The sequence below is a fragment of the Schistocerca nitens genome, chromosome 1 (assembly GCF_023898315.1).
Source record: "Schistocerca nitens isolate TAMUIC-IGC-003100 chromosome 1, iqSchNite1.1, whole genome shotgun sequence".
In the NCBI taxonomy this organism is placed as follows: domain Eukaryota; kingdom Metazoa; phylum Arthropoda; class Insecta; order Orthoptera; family Acrididae; genus Schistocerca; species Schistocerca nitens.
The window spans coordinates 83,870,689-83,888,186 of record NC_064614.1 but is presented as its reverse complement, the minus strand read 5'-3'; positions in this window follow the sequence as shown (position 1 = coordinate 83,888,186).

Below are 17,498 nucleotides of genomic sequence, written 5' to 3'. Positions count from 1 at the left end.
GTAATAAAGGAAGAACTCAAGATGCGTGGCAGCGCAGATTCTGTGCAATAAAGGACATAAATAACGCAACGTCTCACTTTTACTGTAAATGTATTAACTAACGTCTTGTTTTAGGTTTTAGACAAATTTTATGGCCTTAAATTACAGATGGGTATAATACATGTAAAAGGGAGCGGGATACTTTAAGAAATTAAAAGAGAATTTTTTGAAGTAATCTCATTTTTTTAAGTACGAGTCGCGGAGCAGCAAAGCACAGCGTACGTTGCAAGCTGTGGCCACGTTCCAACAACAGTTGTTTCACTGGTAAACAAAGTGTGCTGCTCGCATGTTATTTCGCTTATCGCAGAGGAGGCCCCTTTTTAATTTCGCCGCTGTTGCCGGCCCTGAATGTCGGCCTAATAACAAGTGTTGGGAAGGGAGCGGGCCCGCGCTCCTTGCACGAACCGGCCACCTCGGGCATTTTCTGCGACTCCGCCGAGTGTTTGCCCGCCGGTGCAAACAAGGCCATTGTTCGCTAGACGGCTAACAAACACTCGTTCTCTTGTTTTAACAGCTTTTCTCTCCTTTCATTTGCAGTGTAATCCAGGAAATCTTATTACGGGACACGGAAAGAAGGCCGTCGCGAGCGTGGGTAACGGCCACTAGTTCAAGGTTTTATGCCCCGACTCTAACGAATTTCGCCTCGTACAAGAAATAGTTTGAAAAAAAAACGTTAATGTGCACAAGTCAAACGTAGTTTCGTAGCAGAAATGAATCTATTCATAGTACTCAGGATTGAACTTGAGGCTGTACATAATTGGTCTATTCAAAAAATTCCGGAACTCAGTCCACAAAGTTTTCTGCGCATACCGTTTACTTATTGGACGTGATCTCCTTCCAAATCCTCTCCTCCACAACTGGTACATCGGTGCCAAGGCCGTTTCCACTTCCGGAAGCAGTCTTGGTACGTCTCTCTTGGTAATCTCCAAGAATGATTGCCTATCGAAGTCGGTGGGTCCAAACGATACATATCGAACGTGCGATCGTAAATAGATCATGCAACTCTGGTGGCGGGCGTTATGAGTATGTTTACGTTGGTCAATAGAGCAACGACAAAAGAAGAGCGTTACAAAAATACTTGTAATTGCAAAGGAGATGACTTACCTTACTCGTCGTCGGTGTTGTCGTCATGTGGGAGTCCATTACGGTGGTCTGGATGGATAATTTGAAAGAGTCGAACCACGTATTCTTCCTGATACTCGTTCGTTTTCCGCACTGTCCGCAATGAAATTATAACTGTATTTCAGCATCGAAACTGTTCTTACACTTCGCACCACCACAGTCCCTTCTTTCCTCGTCCAGTAGTACTTCATATTTGCGACAAAAAGTCGAACAATTTTGTATGCATTATAAACATGCAATTAGATTCTTCCATGTGAGAGAATCCTCCGAAGAAACATCAAGAAAACCAGACATCCCACTCACTAACGACGTAAATCGTCTGACTTTCCCTAGCAACACACAAATAATTGGCGGAGTTATGTAATTCAGAGCAAGTAAGGGAATGACGGAAAACAGATAAAAAATGACGATCACAACGCCCACCACCGGAGTCGCATGATCGATTTACGATCACACGTTCTATATGTATCGTTTGGACCCTCAGACTTCCATAAGCAATAATTCTTGGAAATTACCTCTCTCTCTTACTGAATCGTGCGGTGCGCCGCCCGCGAATTTTCTTTTATCTCGTCTATCGTTGGGAATCTTCGTCCTTTCAACGAGGTTTTCAACTCTCAAAATATGAGGAAGTCCGCGGGGATCAGATGTGGAGAGTAGGGAGGATGAGACAGCACAGTGATTTGGGTTTTTGTGCAGTAGTGACGCACCAACAGTTATGGACATGCGGGTGCGTTATCGTGACGCAAGAGCCATGAACTGTCTCGCCACATTTCAGGCCGTTTCCTTCTCACATTTTTTCGCAGGCGTCGCAACACGTCCCAATAGTACCACCGACTAACAGTTTGTCCTGTGGCACGAATTCATGAAGAAGTAATCCTCCAAAGTCAAAGAAATCTATCAGCATGACTTTGACATTTGGCCTGACCTGACGAGCTTTTCGGGTCTTGGAGAACATTTCTCCATCCGTTGTGAAGACTGAATCTTCGTCTCAGCATTATACAGGTAGACTAACGTCTTATCACCAGTTGAGATTCTCTTAAGGAACATCTAGTTCTCAATTCCGCGATCCAAAAGCTCTTCATAGACTGCGAGGCGAAGGTCTTTCTGGTCTTGACACATGAGCCGTGGGACGAATTTGGCGGCAACACGATCCATCCCAAGATCCTGTGTCAGGATTTCAGGACATGACCCAACTGAAATGTTACGTTCTTCTGCAATCTCTCGGACAGTCAATCTTCGATTGGCAAGCGTAATTTCGTGATGTTCCAGACATCAGCGTCGTCGTTAGGCGTCGAAGGGCGTCCTGAACGGGGGTCATCTTTAACTCCCGTCCAGCCATTTTTAACCGTGTGAACCAGCTGTAACACCGAGTACGGCTAAAGCACTCATCACCGAAGGCTTCCTGCATCAGATGGTTCAAATGGCTCTGAGCACTATGGGACTCAACATCTGAGGTCATCAGCCCCCTAGACTTAGAACTACTTAAACCTAACTAACTTAAGGACATCACACACATGCATGCCCGAGGCTGGATTCGAACCTGCGACCGTAGCGGTCGCGCAGTTCCAGACTGAAGCGTCTAGAACCGCCTGGCCACAGCGGCTGGCCTTCCTGCAACATTTGGTGTGTCTCTGAAGGTTTGCTTGAGTTTCACGTAAAATTTAATGCAAACGCTTTGCCTCTCTAAATCGCAAACTGCGCGACACAAGGTTCTATTCAATACTGCATTGAACAGTAACCAAGCGACATACAACAAAAACTTCCGGCAGTTACACATTAACACAGGCATCTGCAGGGATGCCAACCGCATTTCGCTTCGACACACCGTTGGCGCGAAATTACGAACGTTTCGGAATTTTCTGAATAACCCTCGTATGTATGGAACCGGCCTCTAAAACGAAAACAGATGCATAAACGGAAATTTAAAGTCAGTAAGTATGAAATGGCTGAAAGAGAAGGGGGGGGGGGGAGGGGGTGTTGAGAAAGGTACGAGGCTATGTCACCAACACGGCGACCTCTTTGAAGCCTTATTACACAGGGAAGAAATTGGATTATCATTTTAATGAAGTAAGCCCTCTCTATAATCCTCCAAAGTTGAAGCACATCCGCGCATTGCACGCCTTCCCGTTTCGTATTGAGCACAACCACTCCCTGCGTGAAACAATTGTCTTCAAAGTATCACGGTGTGGCGAGATTTTTCACAAGGTCTTTGCTGGACGAGCGACTTAAAATCGGAAGTACGTCTGGCACTCGTCTGAAATCGAAAAGCGGTCACGTGACGTCCCTCGCTCGTGTGGTGCGATCTTTGTCTTGACCGACAACTTTACGAAAGTTTTGTTAAGGATTCGAGGCGAAGGTCTTTCTGGTCTTGACTCATGAGCCGTGGGACGAATTTGGCGGCAACACGATCCATTCCAAGATCCTGTGTCAGGATTTCAGGACATGACCCAACTGAAATGTTACGTTCTTCTGCAATCTCTCAGGAACACTCATCTTCAATATATTTGTGATAAGAGTATAAATATGACTGCTTCTTGTTCCATTCACATCAATTTCAGATCCTACCTAACGAGGTTCCTATTTAACCATACACTCGAAAATCGAGACATGAAACTGTAGCCTACTCTAAGGTTTCCGCGTAACTACACTATCGGAAATCGCGGCATGTCCAAAAATATACAGCCAAATATTTGTGACAGGCAAGAATACTTATATCATTGCTGTTCGTTTTACTTGTAATAATATAAGGAGTACTCTTTAGATTCCTACCTAACTACACCATCGGAAACTGTGACACATTCGCAAAGAAATGTCAGTTGTTTGTGACAAAATGGAATATAAATGTCATTGCTGAAATTTCGCAGAAATTTCACCTTACATCTTTTAATCAGAGCGAAGTCACCAAATGGAAGGAACTTCATTACTGAGAGAATAAGCTCTTACATATAAGTAACATCGAATATTGCTGGATATATTGCGTTACACGAATAAAAAGCTCCCACAACGTATTATAGACGCGAAGATGAAAAAAGGTATGTCCTTATGCAGTTTCGAGCCACAGTTCCGCTACTCCACAGCAACAATTGTTTAATCGCAGGACCATAGGTAACAAATACAAGAAACAACTTTAAAACTGTTGATAATGAGGTTTACTAAGATTTTTTTACGTTTTTACTGACATTTATTTATAGTAAACAGTATATAGTAGTCACACCTACATGATATATCTTTATTGCGCTTTTGCCTTAAAACGGCATACTGTTATAACATGCAAGTTACAATTCGGAAACAACCAAAGTATGATGAATCCAATGTGGCGACTCAAAAGGGACGTCACCTGCCCGTGCAATTCAGAACTTTACATGCAATTCAGAACCTGTAAGAGGTTTCCACACAGCATATGCATAAGTATGAAGAAGAGCAGATAGAAGACGTTGACAGTCTTAAATTCCTGGGATTACAACTTGATAATAAATTCCGTTGAGAGGACCACACCACAGAACTGCAGAAACGCATTAACAAATCTGTATTTGCAATTCGAGTGTTAGCAGACATAGGCGACATAAAAATGGAAAAGCTTGCATACTTTGCCTACTTTCATTCCATAATGTCATATGGTATAATATTTGTGGGGTAACTCTTCAAGTCAAACAAAAGTTTTCAGAGTCCAAAGGCGTGTAATACGTATTATTTGTGGAGTAAATTCACGGACGTACTGTAGAAACCTCTTCAAAGAACTGGGTGTACTAACTACTGCCTCTCAGTATATTTACTCCTTAATGAAATTTATCCTAAATAATATATCTCTTTTTCCAACAAACAGCTCAGTTCATACATACAATACCAGGAACAAAAATGATCTGCACAAGGACTTAAAAGCACTTACTTTAGTTCAAAAAGGGGTCCACTACTCAGGAACACTCATCTTCAATTATTTGCCAGCAAACATAAAAAATTCAATTACAAATAAAGATCATTTCAATAGGAGCCTGAAAGACTTACTAGTGACCAACTCCTTCTACTCCATTGACGAATTTTTTTATAGAAACAAATGATATATTGTATATATTCATACTATCAGTATTGTTATTTTAGCTTAAAAAAAATATTTACATATTCCACATCCACGAGGATCTCCTCAGCACGGATCTATGGAACGAATAACTAATCTAATCTAATCTAATCTTTCCGATTTCAGCCGAGTGCCAGATATACTTCCCATCTTTAGTCACTTGTCTTTGGTTCGACTGGCCAGAGAATTCTCCATTTGTGTTGTCTAGCGCTAAACAATCGATGGCAGATAATTAAAACCTCGTGATTCATCCGCCTGTGATAACCTTGTAATTCCGGTAATCAGAAACTCCGCTATCAAAGAGAGATTTGAAAGTGCATGGATTTCTCTAAGCTGTCAATATGTGGGCTTCTGCTATATGGTTACACATGTAGCAACTTTATCTATATCACTTTACATTACTTTTTAAGAAACCATTTTTGGCTCTCCTATGGTCGCTTTCCCCATTCTACTGAGGATTCAGTACACAGTGAAAACTTCTCCCAACATGGCGCTTAAGTGTCAGGTCCGAAAGATCTCGCACGAAGTAGCTATTGTGGAAGCGTTTGTCATCTCCTTCAAGTGCAGTTTAAAACGGAGGTTGACGCTTATCCTGTGTCTTATTTGAAGACTCATATCCAAAGATAAACGGTTGACTAACCAGATGAGAACAACTTTTTTGAATTGAGTCTCTTTGTAGCAACTCTGAAGGAGCCACTCTGTGATGTTATATTAGGTTCTGGAGACCTTTCACTGACAATTTCACCTTGCTAGCACATCTCCCAAAGCGCGAACGCAGGCAGTTGCTCAAAATGGCTCCATTTTAAGGGAACGAGCACCTTCCACGATACTTTCTAGCTTATTAATAGAAAAACATATTAAGCTGCATAAATCGGCGTAAAATACCTCGGTACGTATGGAATATCATGTGCAGTATTAAGTATGAGTTTACATTCTTAATAACTATTAAAGTGCTTGAATTAATCCTTAACTTCTAATTAATTCTGTTTCTTGAACGTTGACATGGAATCATTCTTCCTGGATGGTCTGGCGTTACTCGAAATAATAGAGATGAAATACATAATCGGTTTGGGCATAGTGGAAAAATGAAGTAGGCCATGTCTATTTCAGAGAAACCATCCCAACATTTGCCTTAATAGCCTTAGGGAAATGAAGGGTAACTTCATTCTGTATGGCTTGAAGGAGGTTATAATCAGCGTCCTGTCGAAAGAAAGTCGATTAACTATCTCGGCATAACGTTGCAAAGCGATCTGAAATGTAACGAGCACATTATGTTTCTTGTACGAAAGGCGAATCGTTTATTTCGGTTTATTGGGAGAAATCTATCGAGGTGTAGCTCATCTATACAGGAGATCGCGTACAGCACACTCGTGTGATTCATTCTGCCCAAGCGTTTGGAAATGTCACCAGATCAGGTTAAAGGAGGACAGCCAGGCAGTTCAGGGGGGCGTGCTGCTAAATTTGTTACCCTTAGGTTCTATCAAGACGCTAGTATTACGGACTGTCCCGTGAACTAAAATCGGAATTCCAAGAGGGAACAAAATGTTCTTTTTGCGAAACACTACTGATAAAACTTAGAGAAACAGTATCTGCGACAGACTACAGAACGATCCTACTGCTACCAACATACTTGTACTTGTCTCTTAAGAACAATAAAGACAAGGTAAGAAAAATTAAGGCTCGTAACGAAGTATATAGACTGTCGTTTTTATTTCCTCCATTTGAAAGTGGAATATAGACTGTCGTTTTTATTTCCTCCATTTGAAAGTGGAATAGGTAAGGGAATGATTAATAGTGTGAAAGTAGTGATCTCTGTCTTGAAGTTCGTTATCCGTCGTATCGTGAAACAATACAAAGCCTAGTTGTAAACCTATGGGCAACGGAAACCCCTCTGGTCAATAAACAAATTTTGTTGTACACAAGACGAGTGACTGCAACGCTCCTTCCATTCTCTGAATTCTTAAGTAAGTGATCGTTGAGATTGGCTTCTGCACCCAAGGCAAACACCAACACAGTGGGATCAAGCGCTAACGAATATAGTAAGTTATATTTATTATTTATGGGACATGTAACCATAGGAAAGATATAAGAGACCAAGAAACTTTGAAATCTAATTCAACACTGGGAGTAACAGATATTTATTCGTTATCAAGAGAAACGAAACTAGCGTTCTACGGATCAGAACGTGAAATGTTAGATCCTTTACTGGGTCAGGCAGGTTAGAAAATTTAAAAAGGGAAATGGATAGGTTAAAGTTACATATAGCGGGAGTTTGTGAAGTTCAGTGGCAGGAGGAACAAGAGTTCTTTTCAGGTGAATACAGGGTTATAAATACAAAATCAAATATGGGTAGTACAGGACTGGGTTTAATAATGAATAAAAAAATTGTATTGCAGATAAGATACTACGAACAGCATAGTGAACGCATTATTGTAGCCAAGATAAAAGCGAAGCCCATGCCTACCACAGTAGTACAGCTTATGTGCCAACTAGCTCCGCAAATAATGAAGAGATTGAAGAAATGTATGATGCGATAAAAGGAATTATTCAGATAGTTAAAGGAGACGAAAATTTAGTAGTCGTGGGTTACTGGAATCCGATAGTAGCAAAATGAAGCAAAGGAAAAGTAGTTAATAAATATGGACTGGGAGTAAGGAACGAAGGAGGAAGCCGACTAATATAATTTTGCACAGAGCATAATTTAATCACAGCCAACACTTGGTTTAAGAATCATGAAAGAAGGTTGTACATTTGGAAGAGGCCTGGAGACACTGGAAGGTTTCAGATAGATTATATAATGGTAAGACGGAGATTTAGGAACCAGGTTTTGAATTGTAAGACATTTCCAGGGATGGATGTCGACACAATTTATTGGTTATGAACTAAAGATTAAAATAGAAGAACCTGCAAAAAGGTAGGAAATTAGGGAGATGGGACCTGGATAAACTGAAAGAACCAGAGGTTGTTGAGTGTTTGAGATAAAGCATTAGGGAACGATTGACGAGAACAGGGGAAAGTAATACAGTTTAAGAAGAATAGGTAGCTTTGAGAGATGAAATAGAGAAGGCAGCAGAGAATCAAGTAGGTAAAAAGACGAGGGCTTGTACAAATCCTTGGTTAATGCAAGAGATATTGAATTTAATTCATGAAACGAGAAAATATTAATGTAAGAGATAATGAATTTAATTCATGAAACGAGAAAATACAAAAATGCAGTAAATAAAGCAGGCGAAAAGGAATACAAACGTCTCAAAAATGAGATCGACAGGAAGTTCAAAATGGCTAAGCAGGGATGGCAAGAGGACAAATGTAAGGATGCAGAAGCATAAGTAACTAGTATTAAGATAGATACCGCCTACAGCAAAATTAAAGAGAACTTTGGACGAAAGAGTACCACCTGTATGACTATAAAGAGCTCAGATGGAAAACCGGTCCTAAGGATAAAGGGAAAGCAGAAAGGTGGAAGGAGTATATAGAGGATCTCTACAAAGGCTATGTCTTTGAGGGCAATATTATGGAAATGGAAGATAACGTAGATAAAGATGAAATGGGAGACATGGTACTGCATGCAGAATTTGACAGAGCACTGAAAGACGTAAGTCGAAGCAAGGCCCCGGGAGTAGTCAGCATTACGTTAGAGCTACTGATAGCCCTGAGAGAGCCAGTCGTGACAAAACTCTTCCATCTGGTGAGCAAGATGTATGAGTCAGGCGGTATACCCTCAGACTTCCAGAAGAATAATTCCAGTCCCAAAGAACGCAGATGTTAACAGGAGTGAAAATTACTTAACTATCAGTTTAATAAGTCACGGTTGCAAAATACTAACACGAATTCTTTACAGAGGATTGGAAAAACTGGTAGAAGCCGACCTCGGGGAAGATTAGTTCGGATTCCGTAGAAATGTTGGAACCCGTGAGGCAATGCTGACCCTGCGACTGAGCTTAGATTAAGGAAAGGCAAACCTACGCTTACAGCATTTGTAGACTTAGAGAAGGCTTTGGACAATGTTGACTGGAATACTATCTTTCAAATTGTGAGGGTGGCAGGGGTTAAATACAGGGAGCGGAAGGATATTTATAGTGGCAGTCATAAGAGTTGAAGGGCACGAAAGGGAAGCAGTTTTTGAGAAGGGAGTGAGACAGAGCTGTAGCCTATCCCCGATGTCTTTCACTCTGTATGTTGCGCAAATTGTAAAGGAAACAAAAGACAAATTTGGTGTGGGAGGGAGAAGAATTAAAAACCTTGAGGTTCGCCGATGACATAGCAATTCTGTCAGAGACAACAAAGGACTTGAAGAACATTCTGAGGCATCAAGGGATCACTAGTTATTATTGGAGGGAAGCGTAGAGAGTAAAAATCGTAGAGGGACCCCAAGAGATGATTACGCTAAGCAAATTCAGAAAGACGTAGGTTGCAGGAGTTACTCAGAGATGAAGATGTTTGTACAGGATAGAGTAGCATGGACAGTTGCATCAAACCAGTCTCTGGACTGAAGAACACAACAACAAGATTTACTCTTAATGATTGACGTAACTTGGTTCAAATGGCTCTGAACACTATGGGACTCAACTTCTGAGGTCATTAGTCCCCTAGAACTTAGAACTAGTTAAACCTAACTAACCTAAGGACATCACACACATCCATGCCCGAGGCCGGATTCGAACCTGCGACCGTAGCGGTCTCGTGGTTGCAGACTGCAGCGCCTGGAACCGCACGGCCATTACGGCCGGCGATTGACGTAACTCATACAAAATTAACAAAGAGCGAAGTTACCTATAACCTCAAATTAAATTACAAAATAGTGATAACACTGTGTGGAGCTATCAACTTATGCGGGAGACGGTATGGTGAAAGCACAAGACCTCCTTATCTGGGCATCACGTGAATGCAAAGTTAACGAGACAAAAAGAGGTCGCAAATTTTAACAAATGAAGCAACAGAAGTTGAGTGGCGGAGTAAGTTCCGACATTTTCAGAATGCGGATACCTCTACCGCGATTGCGACACTTACGTTTCACCAAAAATCAGCTAGCATGAGCCGATCAGCAGCAGAGAGCGTCTGGGACACAAATCACGCAGAATCTAAGTTCAAAACCAGCAAGTGCTGACTTAAAGAACGCCACGGAGGGGATTGCTAAATGTTATTGCCAATATGTCGAACAAGAATATCACTAATTTTATGAAAAAATAGGGGTACCCAACAAAAACTTCCCACTATTCTCGTACTGAACGCGCATTAACAAACACGTGGTTGGCGCTCATCTGGAGCATTGTTTTCTCTATTGGTCAGCATCTTCATGCCAGACGCGGCTGTGGGGGTCACTCATTCGACTGGATACAGGAAAATTTTAGAGTGAAAGATATCGACTTCTCCACGCCAGTGGGGCGCTGTCACAGCGTCCCGTCCTTTGATATATGTACAGAAAAGGTGAAAATGTCATGCCTGGGACGTCAGTGGCGACTTGGTGTCTTCTGTCCTGCGTGGGGGATGACACTGCCTCTGCCAAAAAAACACGGAGCTAGACGAAGCCCAACTTGCCCGAAAACTGTCCATCTCTCCTTCGATGCTCGACCGTCCTAATGACGCCACCTGCTGCCGACAGGAAGGAACTGAGACCACATATGGAGCTCAACTTCTTGGCCAGAATGTGAAAAACGTTACGCCCACGCACACATGTCTAATATGCTCGATAGAACAACCATGAAATAATGGCAGAAAATGAAACAATGTCGCCTAGAGAAATATGACAGTGAAGTCCCAATTGGTGCAAGGTATCAAGCATGCAAATTTAAGAGAACGCAAAATATCCAAGTTTGGCAAAGTTGTACAGAAGTTAGAAATATGGCGCTTACTTCAAAGCGAGATGCTTTTAATAATTCCCACACCGAAATTCTGTCTCGAAATCTGGCAGAAAACCCAAAGTGGTTCTGGTCATACATAAAGCACACCAGTGGCAAGACGCAGTCAATACCCTCACTGCGCGATAACAACGGTGAAGTCACTGATGACAGTGCCACTAAAACAGAGTTATTGGACACGGTTTTCCGAAGCTCCTTCACCAAAGAAGACGAAGTAAATATTCCAGAATTCCAGTCAAGAACAACTGCCAAGATGAGAAACATAGAAGTAGATATCCTCGGAGTAACGAAGCAGCTTAGATCACTTAATAAAGGCAAGGCCTCCGGTGCAGATTGTATACCAGTCAGTATGCTGATAAAATAGCTCCCTATATAGCAATTATATACAACCACTCGCTCACAGAAAGATCCGTGCCTAACGACTGGAAAATTGCTCAAGTCACACCAATACCCAAAAAAGGAAGTAAAGTAATCCGCTGAATTACAGACCTATATCACAAACGTCGATTTGCAGTAGGGTTTTGGAACATATAATGTATTCGGACATTATGAAGTACCTCGAAGAAAACGATTTATTGACACATAGTCAGCACGGTTTCAGAACATATCGTTCTTGTGAAACACAAGTAGCTCATTATACTCATTAAGTAATAAGTGCTATCGATAGGGGATGTCAAATTGATTGTATATTTTTAGATTTCCAGAAGGCTTTCCACACCGTTCCTCACAAAGGTCCTCTAACCAAACTGCGTGCCTATGGAATATCGCCTCAGTTGTGGGATGGATTCGTGATTTCCTGTCATAATGGTCACAGTTCGTAGTAATAGACGGAAAGTCACCGAGTAAAACAGAAATAATTCCCCAAGGAACTGTTATAGGCCCTCTATTGTTCCTGATCTATATTAACGACATAGGAGACAATCTGAGTAGCCGTCTTAGCTTGTTTGCAGATGATGCTGTAATTTACTAGCTTGTAAAGTCATCAGATGATCAAAACGACTTGCAAAATGATTTAGATGAGATATCTGCATGGTGTGAAAAGTGGAAATTGACCCTGAATAACGAAAAGTGTGAAGTTATTCACATGAGTACTAAAAGCAATCAGCAAAATTTCGATTACGCGATAAGTCACACAAATCTGAAGGCTGTAAATTCAACTTAGGGATTACAATTACAAATAACCTAAACTGGGACGATCACGTAGATAATATTGTGGATTGAGCAAACCAAAGACTGCGATTCATTGGCAGAACACTTAGAAAGTGCAACAGGTGTACTAAAGAGACTGCTTACACCACGCTTGTTCGCCCTATTCTGGAGTATTGCGGTGCGGTATGGGAACCGCATCAGGTGTGACTGACGGATGACACTGAAAAAGTACAAAGAAGGGCAGCTCGTTTTGTATTATCGCGAAATAGGGGAGATAGTGTCACAGACATGATACGTGAATTGGAGTGGCAGTCATTAAAACTAAGGCGTTGTTCGTTGCGACAGGATCTTCTCATGAAATTTCAATCACCAAATTTCTCCTCCGATTGCGAAAAAATTCTGTTGGCACCCACCTACATAGTGAGAAATGATCATCATGATAAAATGAGAAAAACCAGGGCTCGCACGGAAAAAATTTAGTGCTCGTTTTTCCCGTTTGCCGTTCGAGAGTGGAACGCTAGAGAGACAACTTTAAGGTAGTTCATTGAACCCTCTGCCGGGCACTTTATTGTGAATAGCAGAGTAATCACGTAGACGTAGATGTAGATCTTCATATAGTGGCTTGTGGAGCGCGTGGTAGGTATTATAGATCGATAGCTCACCACCGACGTCTCACAGATGGCAACGGAGACGCACGTTTCCGACAGGCGCCAGCAGCGGTCGCGCCAGGACCCTGTGGATCCAATGATGCGCGCCCGCTGAGCCACGTCTTCAGCAGTTCCAACTACGAATGCCCTCTGCCATGGCGACATACGATGGCCAAACGGCTGTACCTAGTCTCAGTTGCAGCCTTCGACAGTTCAAGCATTCACCGTATTTGGAGTCACAAACTATGGCAGTGGAGTTTAGGCTTGTCATGCGCACCTACGTCACGTGTTCTTAGACAGCCAATGGCCGCTGAGTAGTTTTCTGAGTTCTCTCATGCGGTTGTCGTAGTCAGTGCGAGCCTAGTAAGCGATTGACGAAATAAATCTCGGGTAAACAACCTGGTATGAGTGTGCATAGGACACAATATTTCGGCAATCGACCACGTTGCCATCATCAAGTGCGCTGATGTACTGACCGGCGGTGGGCCGGCGCCATGTATATATAGGACAATCCCCCTCCCCCTCCTGCCTCAGGCGCTTCCTATGAGTCGGTGTGGTCCGCGCCCCGCGCGTGGTCCCGGTGCAGCATCGGTTCTCCCGCTGTCTGGGCGCTGCGTCCTAGGTCTTGTCGTTCAGGAGGGTCTGCCGACACCGCTCTCGTTATTCTTCCCTCCTCCCCCGAAGTCGGTACACTCTGGGAAATATCCTTTTCCTTCTCAATCCGGGTGATCGCGGGTTGCCACGCCTTGCGAAGGATGTAACCGCTGTCGCGATTTAGTTGTGGCTCCCTTACTCTGATCTCTACGGCTTCTTTGATGACACAGTCCCAGTATTAGGAAGTCTGTGTCAGGACTTTGGTTTGGTCATCTTACAAAAGCAAGCGAGAGACATAATTTGCGGGATGCACGCTTTCACCAAGCGCAAAGCACGTGGCATGCGCGCACCGCAACTGTCGCCTGGAAGCAGCAACAATGCAGTACCTGTCCTTGTCTCGACCTGCGCGAACCGCCATTGTTCGTGGATCGGACTATAGTAGCGGGAGCCTCACGCTGCACGATGCTCTTTAGTTGGCTCTTGTAATAACCGGATTTTATTGCTGTTTCTTCTTCGGTAACGATTCTTCGCAACGGTCGGTGAGAAGTGGAACTTCTGTTTACTGTATTTCAGTGTTCACTAATCATTTCTGATCCTGTCCAGCTTCCCTGCTACGACAGTTCCTACAGCAATGTGTAGCCCACCTCTCCTCACCCTTGTATTCGCAGTAATACACAACAATATGTATGTAGATGTAGAGGAAGCCGAGTGTCCTGCTGCACTCTCTCAGTCAGTTGGTGCCTCAACAATGAGTGCACACAAAATGTACGAAGAAAATGAGAATTCGCTCCTTTCCTTTCTCTTGGGCATCCACCATCTCAGTAGAATTTTAGTGGGAAGAGCCGAAAGAGGGAAATTTCGTTCTGCTCGTCGCACCTTAGGCTGAGCATTCTTGAAACAGGGAGCCGTACACATGACTGTGGAAGGACTTCCTGTAAAAGGATAAAGGTTCCTTAAGGGAGTCTCGATGGACCAGTGAACGTATATATCGAGCAGCAGCAGGGATCTAAATATCAAATGCAGTCACCATTCCTCGGGGAGTGCGGCCGCGACGGAAGGAGGAGCGGCTCGGAGGGAGGAATAGCATTAGCATCGCAAGTGTTGATTCTGCGGCCGCGTTCTGATGAGTGCCGCCGGATTTTCGCGAGGATCTGCCGAAGCAGCTGCGAGGCCGAGGTTTAGCTGCCCTGCCGTCTCGGCGCCGCTCCTCCTTATAGCTTCCGCATGAATAAGAGACTCGTTTAGCGGGGGCCGAACGCCAAGAGTCTGTCGCGGCTTCTCGGGCCGGCGGCCGCTCCTGTTGTTGTCTTGCTATTAGCATAATGGTAAGGAGGCGGGTGGGCGGACGATGGGAAAGTAACCGTTCGCCGTCGTTAGGGGACAAATAAGCGGCAAAGACGTATAGCGTTCGGGAGCATAAAGCCGAGACAATGCAATTAAATACAGGGTTGCATTCTCAGACAGTAAGGAGGATCTTAATCTGAGCGTACGTGTAGGAAAATGCGAGACAGTAATGATCCTGATGCAAGCTGCACAAAAAAAGTAACCATCCCCAAGAGACATCAAGCCAATGGCGTGCAGTGTCCTCTGTAGCCTTGATAAATGGCCTCAGTTCGTCACAGAAAAAACTGCACATGTTTCTTCAGGTGTGTCCTATCCATCTAAAGCCATTCGTTGTGGTTCTAGATCCCATGGAGGGTCGGCCATGACGTGCAGAACTTCACGCGTGCACAACGTGCTGCCCGCGTGCAGTCCGACGCTCGGCCTGCCTCGTCGCTGCTCGGTACGTCTCGGCTTTGCTCGGCCCTCTCCGGTATAGCGTGACATTTAATTTAGCAACGCGATGCGACAGTTTCCTTCAGCATTTGGTGCGGGACTATTGTGACCGAGGGCTCATTTGTTTCAATTTTAATTTATAAACGGTCACTGAACCAAGCAACCATGTTTAAAACATTATTATTGTTTTACATTCATTTGAATTTCTCGTTTGAACAAGAATGGCCACTGCAGATAAAATGAAATTAATAAAACTCTTTGCCTATATTATTTGGAAACTTGCACAGAAATCAGACTGAAATTATATGGACTGAAGGATCTGGAAGGTATGCAATATACAGTAAGAGAGCGAGACGAGATTGTAGCCTAACCCACAAGTTATTCATTGCCAGCACAGTGTAGTCATTAAAGGAAGCGAAGAAAAATTTGGAATTAGGAATTACTCTTCAGGGAGAAATAATTAAAGTATCAGACTTCACCGATGACACTGACATAGTATAAGCTGAACGGAATGGATAGTTTCTTGAAAAGAGGTTATAAGATCAATATCAATAAAAATTATAAATAAGGTAGTTGTTTGACCGAATGAAGTCAGTTGGAGCTGGGATAATTATGTTAGGAAATGAGACGATGAAAGCATTGAAGGGGATTTATTACTTTTACAAAACGATAACTGATGATGGCAGATAAAAAGATATTATAAAATGCAGACCGGCAATAGCAAGAAAAGCTTTTCTAAGAAAGAGGAATATGCTAACATCGAAGAAAGATTTTAGTCCTAGATAGGCTTTTCTGAAACTACTTGTCCAGAGTGTGGCATTATGTCGAAGTCAAACATGGATGATGAACAGTAGAGACAGGAAGGAAATAGATTCCTCTGAAATAGGCTTTATTGAAGAATTGTACATTTAGCGGGGTAGATTATATAAATAAAGGAGGCAGACGAAACTGAATTGTGGAGACAAGTGCTTCACTGCAGAACTAAAGGAAGGGATTGGTTGACAGAACACAGCCTGAATCACCAGCTAACAGTTTGGTAATCACGGATGGTGTGGCGGCAAAAACTGTACGAGGACAACAAGGTGGGAATACAGTTAACAGGTACGAACTGATGCTAGGTACTGTGCCGATATGAAAATATTTGCAAAGGCCATACTAACCTGGAGAGCGGAACAACCAACAAGAGGTGGAGAAGCATCCAGAAATACTCTAGAATGTCAATTTAACGAACTCTACATATGGTACCACATGGACGTTTTATTGACAAATGGCGTGTCCATAGTGTGTCGCATACTTCCCGTGTGTTAGAAGCAAAAATACTTTAGTCTCGGAAGGGATATGATTTCTGTTGGGTTTTTGGAGACCTCCACACAATTCGATATCCATGTACAGCGAAAGAAACTGCATAAACAGACCACAGGAAATATTCAAAGACCTCAACACATTTGCTCAAGCGGACATATCCGTTAGGTGGTTCCAGTATGCCAAGAGCCAGTGACGTTTAACACAAAGAATAGGAAACCCAGTTTGGGCGACAAATCGCTTCAGTGAACCAAAAAAAGGTTAATATTAATGAATGGAAACGAGAATTTAATTAAGTTTTTCTATAAGGGTATGATCAATGACGTAGGTGAGTGCAGCTTGTGTATGAGAAGTGACATTAAAACTACAAGGTTGGCAAAATAAATCATTTCTTCAATGTACCAATCGGTTGCTGTCACTTGTCTGAGCACGCTTCGTCCCATGTACTTCGCTTTGTCACTACGTTTGAGGGCGTAAGAGGAGCAGACGTGTTCAGTGACCAGTTGAATGCAACATGAGATGGTGCTGACGACAAAACAGCGGTTGTTCATAGTCGAGCGTTATGGAAAGCACGATTCGTGGAAAACGTCAGCGAAACTGCTTGTACAAGAATTTAGAAGTTGAATTGGCAAAGCCTCCAGGAAAGTCTGCAGTGCAAAAGTTTTTGGAAAGATGAAGATAAACAGGCTCTGTAGCGAATAATAATCATATCTTCATTAACAAGGGTCAGTCCCGCGTCAGTTTTATCCCGCGTCCTATGTATATTAAGAACGAACAGCGTGAGGGGAATGCCGTCCTATCATTGGCTGGTGGTCCTTACGAAGTACTGGCCTAGCAGGATTCGAATTCTTCTCTCGTAGAAGTTCACAACCTTCGGCACATATACTGAACAGACGGCGTGTCCTAATGGCACTGAACAGAATTCTTTTGGGTCTGTTG